The sequence below is a fragment of the Athene noctua genome, chromosome 2 (genome assembly GCF_965140245.1).
Source record: "Athene noctua chromosome 2, bAthNoc1.hap1.1, whole genome shotgun sequence".
Classification (NCBI taxonomy): Eukaryota; Metazoa; Chordata; class Aves; order Strigiformes; family Strigidae; genus Athene; species Athene noctua.
The window spans coordinates 137,734,224-137,757,109 of record NC_134038.1 but is presented as its reverse complement, the minus strand read 5'-3'; the positions used below and the strand labels follow the sequence as shown (position 1 = coordinate 137,757,109).

Here is a 22,886-nt window from a genome sequence, read left to right as displayed (position 1 = left end):
AAAATTTCTATTACATAATTTTTTGTTCAAAATTTTTCTTGAAATGAAAATATTACATTCTCACAAAATATTCTGATGATGATAAAGAGATTTTTTTTTTAATGAAACTGGCTCCAAACAAACTTGGATGAGTACAACATGGTCAGTCTGAGAATGCACACAACCCTCATAGACAAGAGTAGACAAAATTAACACATCTCAGTAAGCAAAAAACCCAGCAAAGATCATCATAAGAGGTGGCATGCTTAAAACATTGCTCTTTTTTTGCATCATCCAAAAGATGTTTCTGGCTCTCCAGATGACACAGCTCCAGGTGAATTAAAAGGAGGCCACTTAAAAATATAATTAAAAAAAAAATTGAGGCATTCAGTAGCTGGCAATTTGAGTTATGATTGTACAAATGTGAAGACAGTCTTGTTTCTTTAGCAGTTAGTCTACAATTGAACTAGGCTAAGCAGGTACCATCTTTAAAAAAAACACTGTAAATGGAAAACTTCTAAATAATGCAGCCATTCCCTGCTTAAATCAACAAATACTTCCCAGAACTTCATAGTACAATGCATTCTCATTCTTTCTATGTGTTTGCAACAAATTTTGCTCTATTTTAGAATTCTCAAATGGCTGCGTTTAAAATTCCTGATTACCCTGGCCAACTGGTTTCCTAATTTGATTTGTTTTGTAAAATGGAGATTTTAAATTTTTGATTTGGTTTGGTTTCTAAAGAAGAAATTAAAAACAATTCAAAAGAAAGAAACATCAACAGTTTTAGGCAGTAGGAGCTTTTAAGATCTGAAATTTGAAATATTTGTGAGAAAACAAAAAGATTCCTGGCTAGAATAGCATATAGCTCTGGGAAGAACAGAAGGGCATCAAGGCGTAGCTTTGCCTGTTACTGTTAGACCTAACTGATTTCTCTGAGCTAGAGATGCTTCAGATTTGAGCAGCCACTTCTTATTTTTCTTCTTTACCTCCTGTTCCTTAAGAAGATATTCAGTTGATGCCTGGTATCATTCCTTCATGAGATGAAGTATGACCTAGTGTAAAGCTTATATGACTCAACTGGATCTGCATTAAAAGATGCAAGAACAGTACAGCCATTATTGTCTCACCTTGGTCACAATTATAGTCAGCATATATGGCAAAGAAAAGAAGAACCTTTTACAAAGCAGAAGTTTTAAGGGTATGGGTAAAATTCTTGAATGTGGTGAAGAAGCAGAGAACTGAGCAGATACACTCAGTCTACTAATACACCGCAGTATGGCTGGGTTTGTGCATGGCATGCCTATCTGTCTGTGCACCTCCTTTTGACAATACATGGACAGCTAGCTATGTGTATTTAACTTTTTTTTTTTTTTTTTGAATGTCTGATTACTTCTCTCCTTGACTCACCAGCTATTCACAACATATTCTTTGTATGTCACATTTTCCTCATGTCACATCAAAGTGACATGTCTGTTTATGAACAAGAATCTAACGAGCATTTATAATAATAATGAGGTATTTACACAAAATATAGATCCTCCTGTACTGGAATGAAATTAAACACTAATCAGTTGATTTTAAACTGAAAACTTCTCTTTCCACAGACTCTGGTGAAAGGATACTAATATATTTTAACTGCCAAAAAATTAAACTGTCCCATGGAAAGAAGGGAATTACCTTAATTGTCCACATCAGCTCAATTATCCTTCAGTGGTCATCTTCTATCGTTTTCTTCTCATGGCAGAGAAAGAGCATTCATGTGAACCAGTATCATAAAGTTTCTGTAGATTTTGTCTGTTGTCTTTACAGGGTGATGAAAAGATAGAGGGTTGTAGAAGCTGCACATCTGGCAAGCTGCAATTTAGGGAATAAATCTTATTTCAGACATCCCTGTTCTCATCAGGTCAATGGGGTCAACATCCAGCAGCTCCATCAGGAGCAGCTGAAGGAAACTCTCCTTCCAAGACTATCTATAGCAACGGGCTTTCTGCTTCTCTTTTCTAAAACTGTTTATAACCTCCAGGTTATGCTTTTCTGTTTAAGTCATCTTGAAGCTTTCTGTTTCTGTGTAGTTTAGGGATCCCATCATGGACTACAACACAAAAATTATAGCATAACATTAAGCAAGAAGTAAATGCTCACCTGTGTCTATAATCTATATACTGCCCAATCAATGCATGAAGCTGAACCATTCCATATGTATCCAATTCAGGTATATTCAAATTGTCAATAAAATAGATACATTTCTTATTTTCTACTGGCCTAAAGCTATGATCAGCTTTTATTTTCCAGCTTTTTTTTTCAAGCATCTCTGAAACATAACACAACATACATACAAAGCAATAGTGAAACTAAACAAAATCAAGAATTCAGAATCACGCTGGCTAAAATTGATCAAACATTTCACCACCTACAAGGGTTTTTGAACTACTGAAGTCCTGAGTAATCAGTGAAAATCACAGAGTGTTTAATTCTGAAAAAACATCACACTGGGATTCTGAATTCCAGAAGAGTCTTACTGATTTATAGTTGACTACTTCACAGCTTTTGAAAACCTCACTGCATATCCATCTGCATCCTTTGGAACTGAAAGGCTTTGAATGCAAAATTCCCAGGTATACTGACACTCACCTAGTTTATCAGTGAAGTAGACGATTTTCTCCTTCTCCTGTGAAGGAATAAACAAGGACTTTACCATATGTAAAGTACAAAAATATGAATTATAAATATAATTTAATCAAGATATTTAATCAGGAAACTAATGTGGCATCTCCAATACTAAGGAATATTAAGCTGATTGTATTGGATTTCAGACTATTCCCCAAAATGTGGTGCTTACATGATGCTAAATGCAGACCATCAGATAATAAAATTACTACAACAGTGAACAAATTAATTCAAATACCCTTATGTATTCAGCAGAACTGTAAAAACTTGAGACATAAATTTTGAGTTTATACACTTTTTATTCAACTGCACTGCTTCCCTTAGGGGTCTAAGGGAAATAATAACTACAGAAAGATGCTAAGTCATCTTGAAAATACAGAATAAACCCACTTATATTAAGCATTATTAAAATATTTAACTTTAGTATGATGTGATCCTCAACTTTTGCCACTTAGTGAAGTATTCCACAGATTCACAAGAAAGGTTTCATCATCCATGGAAGTCTGATTTCTAACTGCATCATTTCTATTTTGTGCGTAAACCTGCAGAAATCATTAGGAATTTATTAAAGCAGGACTGTAAACTAACAGTCTCATCTCCCCTCCTAGGCCATATATTTATGTTGTCTAAATGATCACATAAATATTTTGCACAAAATGAAACTACAGTAGTAGGTAAACTTCATGGAAAACTTTTCAGCACATCCCAGTGACTGGGGCTCTCATCTTTGGAAAGCAGCCTAATTTCAAAAGCTCTGCCTCATTCAGAGCAAGGATTTGAACCAAAGGTGGTTACGAAACATTTAGGGAAGATGGTAGTTACAACCCTTACAGCACAGGAGAGAATTTAATTCAGATTTTATATGCATGAGATTTCTCACTCAATGCAAGAGGAAAAAGATTTCTCAAAAATTTTGTGTATCTAGCCCATATTTTTTTTGTCCAGCCAATAGCATCATGAATTTGGGATACACCTACTTTTTTTTTTTTTTTTTGAGGTGACAAAGTCAACATTTTTTAAGACTTTAATATTTGTTAAAAAGAAAGGATGGTGAGGAAGAAAAAAAAATATTATCAGTTCCATGTATAATAAGTAGATTAGGAAAAAAATGCAGCCTACAAACTTCTTTCTTTTCCCCATTGTATTAGATTGCATGTTAAAATCCTTTGGGTTAGATAAAAAACAAAATGTGAAATGTAAGCATATGGTTTTGAACTTGTTTTTTTAAAAACTGGGCAACATACAAAAGCTTGTAGGAAATGGAAACTGCACTTGCATAGCGACAGCTGAATGCTGTATGTCACAGCACTGCTGCAGTTCTGACTTGCAGACAACTTTTTGGTTTCTTAGGTAAAGCAGTATAAACAAATACATCACTGCAAGCAGTTTCCATTAGGAGTATTGTACTGTCATCTTAGATTCTTCAAACAGTGAAATAAACCATCGACAAACCTCAACAGTGATTTTTTTCTGGCCAATTCAAGTAACAAATGCTTCCAAAGACATTTCTGTCTAGTCATAGTCAGCTAAAAGGACGGTTACTGACTGGAGAAGAAAAATAAGCAACTAAAAAGTGAAGGTGTGCTGGAAGACAAGACGGAAATGTAGAACCTCAACATATTTGCAACTGGATGATCATAAATTTGGGGGCAAAAAGCCGTGACTGCATTTATCTTGCTTTTCTACCAGAAAAATGAAAAAGATTTTTGCAGAAACTATGTGCATATACAAAGTTTAAAGTATTTTAAATTACCTTAAAAACTTAGGTAAGAGAAGATACCCTCCTTCTTTTAGCTGAGGTACACACATACCTGAACTTTTAAATCCTAAATTAGGAATACTCTTTGATCCTTAACCTTACCTAAATTTTACATAATGTCCACATTTATAATCTATTACTCCTTTTTTTTTTTTAATACTGCATTATTACAATACAATAAGGAAATATAATTTACTAAATTCCACTGTACATAAATGTTTATGCAAATTTCTTCTCTGTGGCACTGTTCCAGACTTTAGTACTACTGAAGACCCAAACTTAATGTACCAATATTACTTTGTATCAGAACCTGCCTCCATCAAGTAACATTTTGAAATTTTCTGCTGTTCTAGAGGCAGAGCGGGTGAGTCATATGCCTTAGGGGAATGCTAAATAAAACCCAACACTACATGCTAATCTCACCCACTCTAGCAGATACCTCAAAAAAAGTTATGTGGATACAGATAAAATGGGAACTGACAGAAAACACTGCAGATTAAAAGTGATATGATCTGTAAGAAAAATCTTTACTGTGCAAGGAACATGGCAATGTAGTGAATAACTGTACTTCAACAAGTACAAGCTCTTAAGATGTTCTTTTTGAATTGAGACTTAATTTAAATTGCTCATTTGTGTAATTTGTTGTGAATGCCTCTTTCCATTAAAAAAAAAAAAAAAAAATCCAACAATTTGATTGTTCCAAACAACTGCTTGGAGTGACAGCTTAAAACACATAAGGAAGATATTTCAGTGTATCACATGAATGAATTTTATAGGAAGAAGCACTGGTATGCACAAACACAAAAATAACATAAGAAGCAGCAATCATTTTGAGCTATACATAACTGTACAAAACCATTCCATTACAACTCACCAAAAAAATGTTGTAAACATAATGGAAAGTGAAAACTATATATTTGTTTCTGAATTGTTACGCAGTTCTTCACCCTCCGTGATTAGCAGAGAGACTTGCTAGCAGAGCATCTAACAAGAGGGACTTGACTGAAGGGCAGTGGACAGAAGGAAGAGTGCAGACAACCAAAGGAGTCCACTTCTTTGTTCATCTCTTAATATTTCTTAGAAGGAAGGATGTTTTATAACACTGACTTAAAATCTGAAGGAATACTACTACCATTTCACAGCAAATCCTTAAAGGTTTATAAACTCTCAAATTTTATTCCATAGTGCAGTTTGTAGGTGTGATACACTTGCAGAGAAAGCCACTGTGATGCTGACTTCACCCATCTGGTTTATTTAAGAAGTTTCCTGCAAAAAGAATGCTCAACATTTGCTGCCTAGGAGCTCCTTTCATCAGCTTCTGTTTGCAATGGAAAGTGTGCTCTAGCGCCTTGGTCATGGTTGTTGCTGGAATGGCAATCATTAGCTAAAAAAAATATCTCTCTGATCAGAGGAATGCCTGAAAACTTTAAGGCTAATTCCTCATTAAAAGAGCTATGACAGTTTACAACAGCTCATGAACTCACTTTGACGCACCACAGATTTCTTTTCTCCCCATTTCTCCATTCATTTTGAGGGGCAAAAGGCAATTAAGTTCTGTTAATGCAGGATTCTCTGCTAACATGAATTTGGAAACACTTCAAAGAATAAACTAGGGTACAAAGTAAACTGGAAGTGGTATTTACTTATCTGACCTGAATACTGACAAAATCAACATGAAACAGGAAAGAAAAAAGAGGGTAAAAACTTATTCAATGGAGATTTGTGGATTTATAATTTTTTTAAGCCTAGTGACAATTTGATCCATTAGCAGCACTGTAGATTGGCTAGAAAATTAAAAATTTGATTGCACAAGTAGTTAAATTAAGCATCAAGCAAACTTAAATGCTTCCAAAGATTTTAATCTGAAGACTTCTTAAATTTTGGACAGTTTTTAAAAGTGAGAAATTTATTTCTGTATCTTCTCCCAGACATATGAGAGGATAAGCCGGAGTATTAACTCCTTTCTATAGTGCTTTTTACAGCTGTGAAAAGCTGTACAGTGAATAGGGCATGTAATTTTTTTCTGTGTAGTTGTATCAGTTCAAGTTACTGCAAGGATAAAGAAAAAGAAGGCAAAGAGGGCATATGCACTGACAGCTGGGCTGTCCCTTGATTGTGTTGTTCACGAAAACCAGAAAAGACACAGAGCTTTTATAAGCCTATGACTGTCCGACTCGTCCTGTTGCAAAACCTACCACCAGTGTAACATTTCTGGCCAAGCCCTCCGCTTGTGTGTTATATTAACATTTCCTTTGTTCTGCATCCATCTCACCTATGGAGCCTCCAAACTTCTCTAGACAGGAACTGCCCCTACCTGGGGATTGTATGCAGCCTAGCAAAAGCAAGCCTAAATCCTTTTTGGTACATCTACACAATGCACAATGCAGACACCCAGACTAGCCAAAGCTGGCTCAAGGCTTCTTGTTAACAGAGATAAAGCCAAATTTTCTCTTGTCTACAAGCACAGAGCAACCTGTGGGAGCACAGTGTTAGTGTCAGTTTGCCCCAAACAATTTCATCCTCCTTTCATCTTGCCTGCCCCAACTTCTCTAAGTTTTCAACTTTGTGAAGCGATGAGCTTGCCAAGACCCAGGCAATGGTAGTAGCCAACAGCTGCAATGAGATCGTAGTAACTACATAGTTACTACATAATATTTCTCACCTTTGCTGTTGAGGGAAGACAGGTTTCTTGCATCTGTATAGAACTTACCCTGGAGCACTGATGATGTTGGAGCACTGATGATGTTGTGATTTAATAGTTGAGAGGGATATTAGCCAGGAGATAGTCTTCAGAGAGAGCAGCAAGCCTATTGCCTACAAACACTCCTACTCTGGCATTTCCAGCAAGCATGACTGGTTTGCCTTTTGTTAAGAGTAAATCAATAAAATATTTGAGATGTGCAGTCTCAGATGTGTGAACAAAGATTACCTGAAATTGAAAAGGAAAACCACCATCAAACACTTGCACAACACAGTTCACTTTTAAAAGCAAACAGCAATTTCTGTCTCTCTTTCTGACTAGAACCGAATTCTAAAAAGCAATGAAACGGGATACACCATTCTCTCATTCTCAAACATAATTACTAGAACAAAATGTTCTACTGGATTACTTTTTATACAGCATCTCTATTTGAAAATTTGTATTCCATTTCTTCCAGTAGGAAGATTTTGAAATCAGGCTGTAGCTGAAATGTGTTGGTTCCATCTCAACATTTACAGAATGCTAGTCTTCCAAAAACTGGTAAAGAAACAAAGGCTAGTGCAACAGGCAGTTAGTTTAATTTCTCAATTAGTATTTCCATTTACTTTTTGGCCTGGCTTTCAGCATGCCTAAAAATGTTAGGGCAAATAGTTGGCAACAGATTAGAATTACTTACTGTGAGCACCCAAAACCTTCATTACCTGATAAAGCTTTCTTTTTCAAGCTCTGTATTTTTCTATCAAATATTAACCCTCAAAGAGAACTTGTTACAGGATAGCTGATAACAGATAATGTCTTTTGATCATCAGCTCCATGTTTCTCTGTCCACAAACTTCTAATCTCCCCAGGAAGATTCATACTCATCTAGGCATTTAAAAAGAAAAAGACCTACAAGTTAATGCAATCAAAACACCATGAAGCATTTAAGAATATTCTACATGAAACACACTGAAAAAGAGTAAAACCAACAAAACCCTCAAACTGAGGCAATTACAACTAATAGCTCATGCTTTCTATTTCTCCACTGACAAGTATATATCATACTATGATAACTTCTATAATTCACACTCCACAAATATAACTCTATGTAAATTGATGAAGAGCATAGTGGAAAGGTTATAAAGTTATTTGATTCCCCTAAAACTCACATACTTTTGTTAGTCTGAAGGGAATTTAGTTGGCAAAAGAATACCTGTGCATAAAGCAGGCAACAGAAATATGTTGAGGCTTCAATTTGTGGTGTATGGTTACTGTGGGCGTTATTTTGAATGATTAAATGCATTTGGGGCCTGAATTTCTCCTACTGTGGAAAAAGGGTATAAACCACTAACAGATTGAGTATGGTATGTCTTCAGAATGCTTTAATAATATAAAAATCAATAAAAGCATCACTTTAACATTAATCCTCAACATTCAACTGAAGGCATGTAGCCCAGACAGCAGGGATTTATTCAAACTCATCTAGAGAGTTTATTTTTCAGGACATCTAGGATGACATCAGAAACCATGACAAGACCATAAAATGTTTCTGAATCTAGTAATGCTCAATGTGGAGTCACTGGTGTGCACTGTACCTGCAAGGGTGCATCTGGATCCACATCAGGACTCAGGACCTTATCCACCCACGGCAGGAACTTCCTCATCTCTGGATCAAAGCAATAATTGAACAGTGTGCCCTGGGATGGAAATTTCTCTGCTTTCACCTTTCTTAAGCCACCAGCAGCTGAATTCTGCTTCGTAATCTGAAAGCTCTAAAATGGTGCATTATTTATTTACAGTAAATTTTCTATAACTAGACATTCCTATGAAGTGCATATGAAAACCAGACTTACAAATAAATCTTACTTTTAAATGCATATGTATGTAGACTGTGATGAAATAACCAAGAAGATCAAAGCAATATCTTAGTGTTCCTGATGTTTAAGAGTCTAAAGACAGGCCACCTTCTGACTAAATCCTGGATTGAATGCAGGTATCAAGATGTTGGCAGCGGGGGGGCTGCAGGGTGGCCTCTGCAAAGAGAGGATGGGAGCTGCCCTGTGCTGGACATGGCTGGTTCCCTCCAGCTCCAAGATACCCACTGCAGGACACTGCTGAGCCCCTCAGCCAAGCTGGTGATGTCTCAGGGAAAACATATTCAAGAAAGGGCAGAAAGACTGAGAAACAGCAGTACACCAAGGTCAGAAGAAGAAGAGGAGGAGGAGGAGGAGGAGGAGGAGGAGCTCCACGTTGCTGGAACAGATACCCACACTGCAGTCCCCTGAAAATCCTGGGCTGGAGCAGGTGAATATGCCCTGAAAGACTGCAGCCCACAGAGAGCCCATGCTGGAGCAAGGGTAGACCTTCCTGCTGGAGAAGGAAGGAGTGGCAGAAAGAAACCATGGTGTACTGACTGTAAAACCCCATCCACCTATGTGGCTGGGAGTGGGGAAGTAGAAGAGTCAGGACCGAAGGACTGAGGCTGAGCTTCTGGGGCAGGAGAGGGAAAGGTTTTGTTTTAATATTTGCCTTTGTTTCTCACTACCCAAATCCATTTTAATTATAGCAACAAATTAAATTAATTTTCCCCAAATCAAGTCTCTTTTGCCCATGAGAGTAACTGCTCACCAATCTCCCCGTCTTCATCTTGACCCACAAGATTTTTCACCTATTTTCTCACCCTGCTCTGCTGAGGAGAGGGAGTGAGTGAGCAGCTGCGCGGGCATTTAGCTGTTCACCAAGGGTAACCAACAACACATCCAGCCCAAATACTTTATTTAGTAAAACTTCTAAATTCAGTTAAAATTTATATAGCTGTGAGACCACAGAGATGACTTGCTTCAGACAAGACCTTTCTGAGTACGTCCACAAAACAGCAAATCTTTTTGAAGGATAGGAAAACACATTAATATGACCGAAGAGATCTTCCCAGTCTCTTGATGCAAAAATGTGTTGCTTCTGATCCTTCAACTTATGCAAGATGCTCCCTTTACCTATGGATGACGCATGTATAAATTTGTTCCTTCACAAGGGTTTAATCTAATTTAAACAGCAGCAAAGCCAACTGTATTTTTTTAGTCTTTAGTAGGCAAGTATGACTAGATATTTCTCAAGAAATCATGGTCTATCTAAGCAAAACATTGACAAGTAGTTGTAGACTTTTAGAACTTTCTTCAAACCTCTTGCAGCCTTACAACAAAAAATCTCACTAAGGGGAATGCATTATAATGCCTTGCTTATATCTACATTTCTCAGTATAAATCCAACAGGTAAGATTAAGCGTACATCTGTGCAGCCGTTTACTAAATGCTTTAATTCTGGTAGGCATGACCATCATACCACTTTTTGTTGCTTGCCAGGGACTTTAGTATAGATAAAAAAGTACAAGCAGAAACACTTCCCTAAGTAAACACAGCTTCTCTATGCATGGTAAATGATCTGCATGCAGTCTTGCACTGTAGGCCGTCAGCTCCCTCCAGTCAAATTAGCTCATTTACAGATGAGCTCTGATAGCCAAAGCACACAGTACTACAGGCCAACAAATCAGATGCATGGGCCATTGCTCTGTACCACCTATTAGTATTAGTGAGTAGAAACCTGCATATACATATGAACGCACACATGTACGTATTTATTTCTGTTTAAATACGTAGGTAGGTGCATAGATAAATCTGTTTTTCAAGCACAGTGAGATACTGTGGACATTTCCATGAACTTAACCTGATCTTGAGAGAACACCCCAACAAATGCCCAAATACAAGCAAAGACAAAATACATAGAGCATAGACATAGAGCTCTCTGGGGCAATCATTTGGCACATTTTCAGGGGTCAGCAAGCAATCTAGCAGAGAAGAGAGTGTCTGTGAAAAATAAATATGTGAAGAAAGTGACCTGTGAGTGAAGGTAACAGTGACCTCAAGAATGTATTTAAATTTAAGTAGTGAGACTGTAACTCTCTGCTGTGCTTCTTTAGGAGCTCCTTTCAGAGGTCAAAGGCTTGAAGCGGTCTTCTGATAAAACATACCAAAATACCTTCATTGTACACTATTTAAAGCAAGGTATATGAAGAAGATGACACAGTTCATACATGTATGTTATGGCAAATTCTTAACACTTGTACTCAGCAGTTAGTTTTCTCCTCTCATACTGGCTTATTTATAAACAGGCAAGCACTCAGAAGAGTTTAGAATGACAAGGCATATTAAGCAAATTTAAAATGTCAACATAAGGATAAGCAGTATCAGATCAGATATATCAGATACATCAGATCAGATATATGAAACACAGTTCAGCTCCACTCTCTAATAACATTTAATAATGCAGGGCCTCATTATCAGAGTATGAAAGTAACAATGCTAATGAATTTACTGAGCATTTAATTAGAGAGAGGCAGAATGCTTGTACAGGGAGATGAAATGGCTAGCCCTAAGCTACCTAAAACATTACTAACAGAAGCAATACAACATCTCAGAAGTCAGGGAATTATGTGCCATGCCACAGACATACTACAGTTCTTCTTGTTAGAGGAGACTGCTGCAGTATGAAACCTCTGAATCCCTGCAGGTCTCCAAAATAAGGGTGCAGGTTCAATGTAGAAGAGCTTCTCAATTTCATCTCACGTGTTTCTTAAAATATAGTTTTAATCCTAAGGAATACCTGAACCATACTATTCTCAGGAACAGGAGTAACAGTTTTAAACCTTCTTCTAAGTTGTTCTAAGTAAGGAGGAAAATATTTATCAAAGAGAACAGTCAAATTAGCCTTTTTGGATTGGTTATCTCCTTGTTTCTATTCAGCTGGCAACATACCTGCAGAACAGATAGGAAAGCAAGCAATTTTTTGTCAGAGAGAAATTGAAAAAATACAAAATTTTTTCCCTCTAGCTTTGAAATGCAAACTTTTGTTGATTTTTGAGAACTATTTGTGACTGCCTTTAGTGCAATGCACAAATACTACTGCACTGGCTCTAAGCCAGACATAAGTGCCATCAGCCTTACAACATATTTATTTGTTATGCAAAGGTCATCATGCTGCTGCGTTTCTACACTCCTTTTCCTTGACTGAATCTTTTCTTTCAGAGAGGGCAGAGAGAAAGGACCTAGATGACAGTTTGCTCCCACTTTCAAGGGCTACACCACCAAAAAGCAGGTGGGAGCAAGGATTCTGTATTTGGTTTATGTTGTATGAGAAGAGACTACTTAAAATACGAGTAAGTTGTACACAGGACCGAGGATTATGAGGCACGCAGGTTCAGCACAACTTTCACTGCAGATATCTACTGTAGTATATATAACCCAGTCTGGCTGAAAAGTCTGGCTATAGTAATTGAAGACAAAAGTAACTCTTCTCATCTACTAGTTCCTATTATAACCACATACAAAATTCGTTATCATTGTGCTAACTATAGCACATGCTTCAGGTTAGCAGCCACATGCCTAACTGTCCAGATTCCAAAGGATTAGTCAATTTTATCCCCTGGTCATGTTCACACAGTATTAGTCAAATGTAGTCTAAACTGAATGTTTACTCATTCACAGCTATTCTATTTGGGCAGTTTGTTGCCTACTGTTTCCATCCCTACACTCCTCTGCTGTGAGAGATCATATTGCCTCTCTATGTCCTCACCAGTCCTCTGATTCTCATCACCCTAGGTGGGCAGCTTGTACAGACTCATGCTGTTTAATTAAATTCTCCTACTACAGGATTTCTCTGGGAAATATGTGCACTGAAGGCTTCTTGTCCCAACAGCATACAACTCTAACACAGACAGAAGTGACTGAAATGTTGATGACATTAGAACACTGCAAAATTGAATTTTGACATGAAACAGGAGGAAGACTGCTTGAAAATAAAAGCACCAACTGACAAATGTTAGAAAGATTCACTTCTTACTAAAATTTGTAAGAAATGTTTTGGATGAGCTCTACAAATGTAAAAGGAAAAGATCACATTGGACTGTTTCAACTTAATGCACTGTGCCTTGACCAACTAAATTCCTTTTTATAGATGGAAACTCATATTCTTCTGAAAACATTATTTTCATAATTAATTTGCATGAGGCATAGATATAAAACAAGTTAAAAGAGCAGTATGTGATCCAATGAAGTAAGAGAAACAAAAAGCCAAGCTGATGCAAACTGATGTCCTTAACAGTACCAAAGGTGGCGGCAGTTATTAAAATGCTGTCAAAGAACAGTAACCAAGTTATTAACTACTTGCTACTGCCAAATTTGCATTACAAAAAGCAGTCAGTTCACTACGGCCTTGATTAAGCAGTACGCATAAAAGGGAAAAACAAAACTGATGGCAAAATTTTCCAAACTGCATATTTGAGAATATACACAGCCACCAACTACATCATCCCATTATTATCAGAATAAAAGCTAGAAGGAAGAATTAATGTAAATAATGGAGTCTATTCCTATTAATCTTCAAGACGTATCTTAAAAATGCTAACTAATATCTTCAGATACTCACAGATTCCACTGCATGTCCTGGGTGTTCAGACAGAGAATACCAGCTCTGGATACTGTAGCTGGGGTGGCAGCTCTTAAATAGCGTACCTCAACAGCAGCTGCATTGACAGAGTCATAGGCACACGTTAATTGCTTGTAAGGGTCAGAACCGAGAAATCATCAGTAAATTTTTCAGCAAAAGCAAGATTAGATACACGAACAAAACCATGATCAGGGCAAGCATGTGTTTATTACAGGCCCATAAAGGATCAAGGATAATCTGCAAGACCATGCACATACACAATTTCTTGAACTTAGCTAAACAAACTTTATTCGAACAGGGTTATAGTTTCTGGTTTTTTACTTCAGAAACACAGAGGAGGACAAATTCAAAAGGCTTTACTTGATCTTGCATGAGTTTTTCACAGTTCGATTCATGCCAAAGATGACTAGCCTGCTTCACCAATGTGAGTTCTCCTGAAAGCTGCTAAAAGCAGGGGAGGTGAAGTCTCTCTCAGTGTCAATGGAAATAAACAGAAAATGATTCAGAGCAGGTGCCTAAACTTAAGTGCTCTGAAATGTCCCTTGAAAAAGCCACTTTCTGTTCATTACCTAAAGTTAGGTTATATGGATAGCCCCAGACAGGTACCTTGCTGAGTAATCAAAGATTATGTCACTAGACAGATTTAAGTTCTTAAAAGAGGAAAGCTTGACAGAATGCTAAACTAAAATCATCTTCCTGACATTACATTCTGATTTTAGATTTGGATTTCATTACATTACAGCATTCCAGACAGCTAAAAAAGTTGGTTTAGCTGTAGAAATAATAAGGGAATAAAAAGCCTGGATGCTACCGCTAGTTCTTAAACTGACTCATTTATATTTCCTAACACTAGCCTTCCTTACTACAGTGATGTGAGGACTTCACTCATGAAATCTTTAATCTATTTTACTGAAAGGCTTTCCAAATGCCAGTTTCAATAACCTGATTGACATATTGAATTACATCAATTTGTACACTAGGAGGCACAATCACCCTTACAGGATACATAGGCTACGTCAAGTCTTTTTGCTGTACAAAACGAGCAAGACATAATGCATTAATCAGATGCTAAAATATTACCAACAGTGAAAACCAAAGAAATTATACAAATGGAAGAAAAAAGGAATGCACACTGAAAAACTACCTCAAAATAAAGGAAGAGGAAAATGTGAAAACAGGTAGAGGTGAAGCCACTGTGCCTGCTTCTCAGTCGCTCACCTTGTTATCAACCATAACAATGTTGAGACACTCAATCCACATGGGAACTATATCCCCATCTAAAACTAACCATTTTGGCCCCTCGTGGGTAATATTAACTTGGTCTCTCAGAAGAGATGACAGGAGACATTTAAACTATTTTTCAATAGAATCCCATCACTTTAGTGCTTAAATAACAACACTGCACAGCAATTAAGACTTCAGAAGACTTAATGCATCACTGAAACAAGAAGCTTTTGTAGCATCAAAACCATCCTTTTTTCCTTTGCTTGCTTATTAGGTGGTTATTCAAAGTAAAAAAAAAAAAATTTCCTTGAGCACTTGATACAGCAAAATGACTGTATTTTATGTCATAATGATCTTTTTCTGTTTTGATTACAGGAGAGTATATCATTAGTCTTAATGATATGGGTGAGATATGGGAGGTTTCATGGATCTGGGGTGAAAATAACTTGCCTTTTAAGGCAGCAGAATCAGCATCATTCAGGCTGACATCCTGCCCTGCCTCCAGTCTTTCCATAACCACCAGTGCTCTGCACCCACATCTCACTGTATCAAAACACAGAAAACCACAAGAATTTGGTCTCTAACACCTTCTCCAAAGTCTGGCATTGTCCACTTCTGATGGAAAATGATGACTCCAGAAACAGGTCCTAGTAAGAACATCTGTGCTACTTGCCAGCTTTCCATTCTTGGGTCGCATGGTGAATAAAGCAGCTCATCATCTGTCAGAGCTTTTGGGTTAAGATAATTTCAGACAGGCTTTTGTTTCATGCTCACATACATGTGATGCAGAACTTTCAGCACCTAAAGAGGAGGCACAGACTACATATTAGTGACACAGTTTTGAAGCAATAGGAATCTTTTACTTTCTTCCTGAAGTGGGTCTCTTGACTGCAAATCCCTGTGCTTAGTCAGCTGTTCACCTTGACTTATTCCTGCCTCTGTACTAGTTTAGCCCCAAATTTCCATTAAGCCTAAGGGTAGGAAAGGAGAATCTCAGTCTGAAATGGCTGTAGCCTGCAATTCATCTTCTCTAATAGAAAGTGTTGAATGGGGAAGAGAATCCATACAGCTGCCAACATTTAGTAGCAGAAATGGGCAAACATTATCTATTAGAAGTATTTATCTAGCGTTTTGGCAATATATTCCACTATTTCTGTCTAGAAGCCTAATTAAACCCTCCTGCTTCTCCTTCCAGGAAAAAAAAGTATTACTTAGTCTTGTGTGTCAAATTGAATGCTCATTACTTGGTGCCACAATTAATTTTCCTTTGGGACATCCAAACAACACATGAAATGTAGAATTTGCTTGTAATATTTGAGCTTGCCATTGCACATCATGTAGCTGACTGGGTGGCCTGAACACCATGTAATTACACTGCAGCCTAAGGCAAAGGCAAGATGCAGAATGTTTTCTGCAAGAACCATGGCAATTTCTTTACAATATGAGATAGAAAACACACTGCATAGGTAGGCAGTCACTTTACTCTTTCAATTCCCCAAATTTCCAACGACAAGCACAGAGTGATGCACTGCCAGTAGCTCCTCCAGCTGAACAACCTGCTGCACAGAAGGGTTACGCAGTGAGAACCTTTCCTCCCCTATTTTTCTTCTTCTTAGAGACATAATTATTCACAAAAATTATCTCCCCCTCCATATTCTTATGCCCTTTAACAGGAAAAAATGAACTTAAACCTTCTCAGTAGATTTGCCTGAGCTAAGCTGATGTTGCATCAAGCAACATTGTTTGTCTCCCAGAAAATGGGAGGAGAATTGCTTAAATTAATGAATGCAGCTACTTCAACAAGTGAGAGCAAATCCTATTCTGCTAGACAGCCACACAGTCCAGTAGGATTTTGCCAAGCCAGGGATACAGAACAGTTATCACAATTTTGCCATCGCTTGAGCAGAATGAATTCCACACTCAGAACAGTTGTGTAGCTATAATTCAGTAAAATATAAAATCAGTCCACTAAAGTAATATATTTCTTCTGAAGAAATAGTTCTGTGAGTCACAGAATGAAAATAGCTTGGCTGCTTACGGATTTCTGTCTTAGTGAAAAGCATCCGTACTGATATTCTAAAGTCCAATAGGCACACGTCCATGTTCCTTAGTGCTTGTCTTCTGATTCACCCAGTTATCAGGAATCAAAATACTCTACAGAAGGCTGATTGCAAAGTTCATAATACCCCAAGGTATAGCTTATTGTCTTTCACTCTTCTGTCAGGATAATGGAACAAGATAGACAAGAGCAGAAAATCCTTTATAAATCCTGAGATCTGTCACATTTAACCAGCTTGGTTATTTCAGTTTATTTCAATATACCCTAATAAAGGTAAGGAATGTGCTATCGCATACAGTGAATGTAGATGTTCCATGAAGGAGGGTGAGAATATACTTTCTTAGTAGTCCAAAGAAGCACACCATATACTAACCAGAGTTTCTAAATTTCACCTTTTCACCCTGTAATTCAAACTAAAATTAGTGGTTAAATTTAGCTTACAGAGAACTAATTCTTATGAGTATACATGCATACATACATGAGCATGCATATTTTCAATGTGTATAGCACAATGTGCATTATATTATACAGAAATACCAGAACACACAAAACTCACATATAGCCATGCACATTCCTAATCCACACCTTATTTATGTTTTTGCTCTCTTACTCTTCTTTCCTCCCTATAGATAATCACCAACAATTAATTTGCTACTGAGTACAAATGCTTAGTACTGTTCACAAACAAACATGTTTGTCACTGTAGACAGCTTTTTTGAACAGGATATGCGTTTCCTTACAGGCATATTTATCATACTGAAGAGCATTACTGCCATGAAAAAATGCCTTTGAAATACCGAGACATTGAGAACACCTTATCACTACTGTAACATACTCAAAAATAACCTTCATGTCTAATACAACTCATTTGCAATTATTTTGATTGAAACTCTTAAGGGGAGTAATTAAAGGCAATGAATTCTTTTACTTTGAGAATAAAGCTCTCTTTAGGCTACAAGAGAAGCTCCAGGGTAGATTGTTTAACCATCTGTTCAAATTGCAGGTTCCTCTTCCTCGGAACATCCAGAGCTGGAAACAGGTCACTGATCAGGCTCATGAAAATTGGGATATCATCTGTCACTATTTTAGGTAAATTGAAGTCTCTTAAGGCTCGCATAAGTGCCTGAAAAAGGATGGCAAATCATGTATTGCGAGAGCATTAAATCCTTCTCTCTTTAGGATTCTGTTTTTAGGCAGAACACCACAAACAGTTCCTACTCTTAGATGCTTTTAAGTGAAGATTTTACCTGATCCTCAGGTCTGTTCTCATCTCCTTGCTTCTTCAGTGAGCCAACAACTGCCCAAAACTGACTTGATAGCATGAAGTCCCCAGTCATAATGGTCCTGTGAAAACATTTTAACTAGTCATGTTAGCATGGAAGTAAGTTTTATTTCATGTTAGTTTTAGGAATTAAAACTAAGTGGTAGTGCTTACGAAGAAAACAATCCATTTACGCACAGAGTAAATAACACCTTTTTATTCCCTTGTAGTCTTGCAGTGGCTTTAGGCCAGAGTTGGAAGTCTAGTAAAGAAAAAAAAACAAAGGGTGAAATGTGTATATCTAACTAATTTTTAGTATTCCACTGCTTTGCTCCTCATTTTTAAATGGCAAAATGTGCACCATCAAGTATTATTGTATCCATTGGAACTATGCCTCCATGATGAAACAAGGCAAGAAAAAATTGCTGCCAAACTTATTTGACCTGATGCTAGCAATACCTTTCTGTTTCCAAAATAGAAGATTGGACAGACTATCAACATATTTTGCAACCAGCAATAACACCAAAATTAAAGGAAAAAATAAACAGATAGGTACTCAGCCTCGAGAAAAAGCCTAGAAATATTTGGTGAGTGAAGGGCAGAGAAACAGCCTATATCCTCCCCTAAGCCCTGTCAATGGGAAGGCAGATATCCAATGCAAAAGCACAACTTTTTCCATCACACATATGCTCTTGAATTCCTCTTCTTCCTTTTTCCCGCAACACTCTTGCTCTCTCCTTCCTAGGTAACACAGAAGAAGAAAAAGGCAGAATTTGAACCATTTTTGACATTTAAATAATTTGAAAAACAGCAGCTTGTATGACTGAAGGGAGTACCCCAATAGTCATTTTGGCAATTTGGAGAGGTCTACCATGAAGTTACAGCTCTCTAAGTATAAGGCTACTCCTACACTTAAAGGTGTTCTTGCAGCTCATGTAGAGAACCCAGATGGTTAATTCTGGAATAACCAGCAGTGGGACAAGCTACTATAAAAGCAGCTGGCTAAGTACATGGATTACCAGCTCCTCTCTAACCTCTGTGCTGCTGCAGTCAGGAATTATACAGCCACCATCTCTTTATGTTAGCAGGCATCACACCACATCATGGTGGTCGTTTCTTTAGTGTAGGCATACTACTCCTCCCTCAGTTTCAAAAAATCTGAGATTGCAACTACCCTGCTTACCCATCAGGTAGCATTTGAGAACATTTGCTGCAACCACAGCTAGGATTTCAATATAAATACAGCCTAGTTGGTATTATAAGACAGCAAGGAAGGCAAGGAAGGCAAGGAAGGCAAGGAAGGCAAGGAAGGCAAGGAAGGCAAGGAAGGCAAGGAAGGCAAGGAAGGCAAGGAAGGCAAGGAAGGCAAGGAAGGCAAGGAAGGCAAGGAAGGCAAGGAAGGCAAGGAAGGCAAGGAAGGCAAGGAAGAAAACAAAAAAAAACCCCAAACAGTAGCCACCCACAACTTAACAATAGACATTTTTTGAAGTTGACAGTTGTCACTATCCCTTCCATGATAGTGGCACTCCATAACTGTGAATCAAATGCACTAAATTTATCACAAAGCAGAAAAAAAAAAAAGCAATTTTCAACTTCAGAACAGTTCATCACTAGTAAGAAAAACCGCCGTTTTTTTTTCCTGAGGTACTAAAGATGCTGAGTATCTGCAATGAAAATGAGTCTCCACACTTTAGAAATGGTACAACTAGGCAAAGAAGTTAAACATAGAGCTGATTAAGAAAATATGAAATTTAGGAATATACTGGGCTTAATGAGCTTTTTCTTAGATTTAGGGTAGGGGTTTTTTTCCCCAAATTTTTTGTTGGTTTGCTGTCTGAGAGGCTTTTAAAGAGCAAGCTGTGCATCTTTACAGCAGCCTGCTGTGTGGATTGTCTAGTACACAAGGACTTTTAAGACATCCAGGCTATTTGCCATGGCATGACAGGACCAGAAGTCCCTTCCTTCACAGCATATGTACTGAAAGCCCTGATAAACCTGTTCTGAAGCAGTTTTCATAGGCTGGGATCCTAGTGCCCTAAAGGTATATCAAAAGTCCTAAAAGCCCCAATACTGGACCAATAGTTTCAGAGCTCTCTGAACCACTGTGTATTTTCTGCAGCAGTCCAGAATTTTTGTCAAAGGGATTTTATTTCTCTCATTTCCATTAAAAATAAAACAAATAAGATTTAAAAAGTAAACAAACATGAAGAATCTAGCTTTTGCTTCAAATTATAATGTTAATATTATTATTATTACTACTATTGTTAATATTGAAGGGGCAAACAATGGTAGAAATTATTTTTTCTGAATTCAGAAAATTACTACAGGGCAAAGTAATCACTAGAATTGAGGAATCCCTGTTCTAGTAAAGCAGACAATATTGATATCTTAAGATATTCAAGGTTTAAATTCATTATCTCTAGAAACATTGCAAAAATGTGTCAGGAAAACTTCAGGACATTTAGAGATAATCTCAAAATTATGCAGGCATGAAAAAAAAAGATGCTTTTGCTTTCATAATGTTCCTGCTTGCTAGAGTTTATGGTCAAAGTTCTCCAAGTTCTTATTCCACTAATAAAACTGAATGTTAAGAACATCTTGTGAAAAATTATACAGTTGGAAATGAGTAAACAGCATGCATACAAGGAAGAAATGGTAAACCTTCCATGTCTGTTGCAGATGTTTAAGATAACTATTCTGAATATGAATTCTTCCTAGTATTATGATTAATTTTGTTTAGCAATGTTTTATTTCCAGTTTTCAAGCAATCCGCCAATATATTTACTTGGGAAAGCTTAAACATTCATCCAAATACAATACACATACGTTATTCCTAATAAATCTACTCTCCTTTAAGATTTTTCTCTTCTCCAACGGGTAGCTTTATTTCTAATATAGAATACTATCCTAGGTATGAGGCAGAGATACACAGTTATTTAATGCAAAATTAATGCATTACGAATGTCCAAGATCAGAGGAAAGGGCACTTTGTTCTACATTAATATCTGACAATTTAATATGGATGAACATGTGATTTAAAGCATCTTCAGAATAAAAGACAAGCCTATATATACACATTAAAAAACCCCTATTCCTATACAATGTCCAGCCGCACTGGTATGGAGTATGTGTTAATTAACATGTATCAAACCCAGAAGCCTAGAGAGACCTTCACCTGTTTAGAAAGCAGCTCCCTGCAGAGTATCCTGGCTAACAGACGTGCATCAATAAACCCTTCAGCAACCAACACAATTTCAGGGATCAGTTCAATGTCAGGGACAACCATGGCACAGAGTCTAAAGGAAGAAAACAAACCCCATAATCCAAATGCACAGATTAGTATTTAAACATAGTAAGAATAAGTCACTTAAATCAAATAACTGATGTGTGCAAACATTTTTAAAAACAGAGCTCGAGAGAGTCACAATTAAGAACGTCAGTCAAAGCTAACAAGGACCTTACTTCAAAGTAAAAGGAGCTAATTAAGCACTGCTGATTGTTAGCATTCAGTAACATTGCTGTACATAAAGGAGGCAGCTGAGAAACACAGGGCTTGCAAGACAGGTACTACCGAAACGTAGAGTGGGCACAGCCTGCAGCGGTGTCACTTGCCACCAAAAACTGGAAGACACTGCCAGCAGCTGTACAAGGTCTGGAAGTCAAGCGCAACACCCTGGCATTGCTAAAAATGCCATAATTTTTTAAAGAACTTTGATTTTTGGAAGGCTTTAATGGTTTTATATAAAGGTATGGTTGCCTTTGGAGGTTTCACTGTTTCTGTTTTACATATAACATTCAGTTCAAACTTTTAGAACAAAACCACAGCTATTTTAATTATATAAAGAAAAAAAATCTCCAATTAAAAAAGTAACATAAAGCTATAATGCAAACGGCTAAACAATTTCCTCATTAAAAATCACTACTTAAATTACATAGTAGCAGAGAAGAGATCTTGAATTTTATGTTCAGGTCTGCTGTAAACCAGCAAATTTGTCCCTCAGAGCACTTTTCTTACTCCTGACAAATATAAAGATTTCTTTTGTTCCCCATTCGCATTTAAATATGACAAAATTAAGATCAGTGGTTTAGTCCAGCAGTGTATTTCAGACGGGAAACAATAACATACAGTAGTCTAGAAAAAGAGCAAGCACCCCTCTGTTAAACAACTTTTAAGTTAACTATATTCCCTAAGAAGGATTTCTTCGTAAGCCCAAACAAGGGCTGCCATATGTATTGCAGTCAATTATAAAAAATTATATGCTTTTCTACCATAACCAATACCCTTCTTGCAAATAGAGTAATTGCTTGCACTAGAAGTTTCAGGCTAGTAGTATTTAATATATCTTCTGTCCCTTGTGAGATTTCATTAGGTGGCAAATATGTGCAGTTAATCCTTTACCAGTTACCTCCTGCCTTTCCTGTGCATTGTACAATGGGTAAGAGCTATTACAGACATCAGCTATAGGGCTGAATTCTTGAGTCGCAAATGTAGCAGTTCATACTTTTTTTATTTTATGTAACAATCAAGTAAAGGTAATATTTTACATAGCAAATACATTTGGAAAATTAAACAAACATAATAGAGCATCAAATAAAGCAATAATTTTACTTTATCTTTCAGTAGAGATATTGTAAATTAATATTATTTCATATTGCTTACTCTTTTCTTCCAAATAAAAAAAAAAAAAAAGGAGCAACAAAAATAATAAATTAACAACAAAAATCGATCATGTGCATTTTCCATTCTCTGGTAGTC

General features: G+C 37.0%; 1 pseudogene; it reads right to left on the bottom strand.

The window, feature by feature from the left end:
* LOC141956698 (dynein axonemal heavy chain 11-like) overlaps positions 1 to 22,886 on the bottom strand; it is a 123,582-nt pseudogene that overhangs the window by 88,772 nt on the left and 11,924 nt on the right.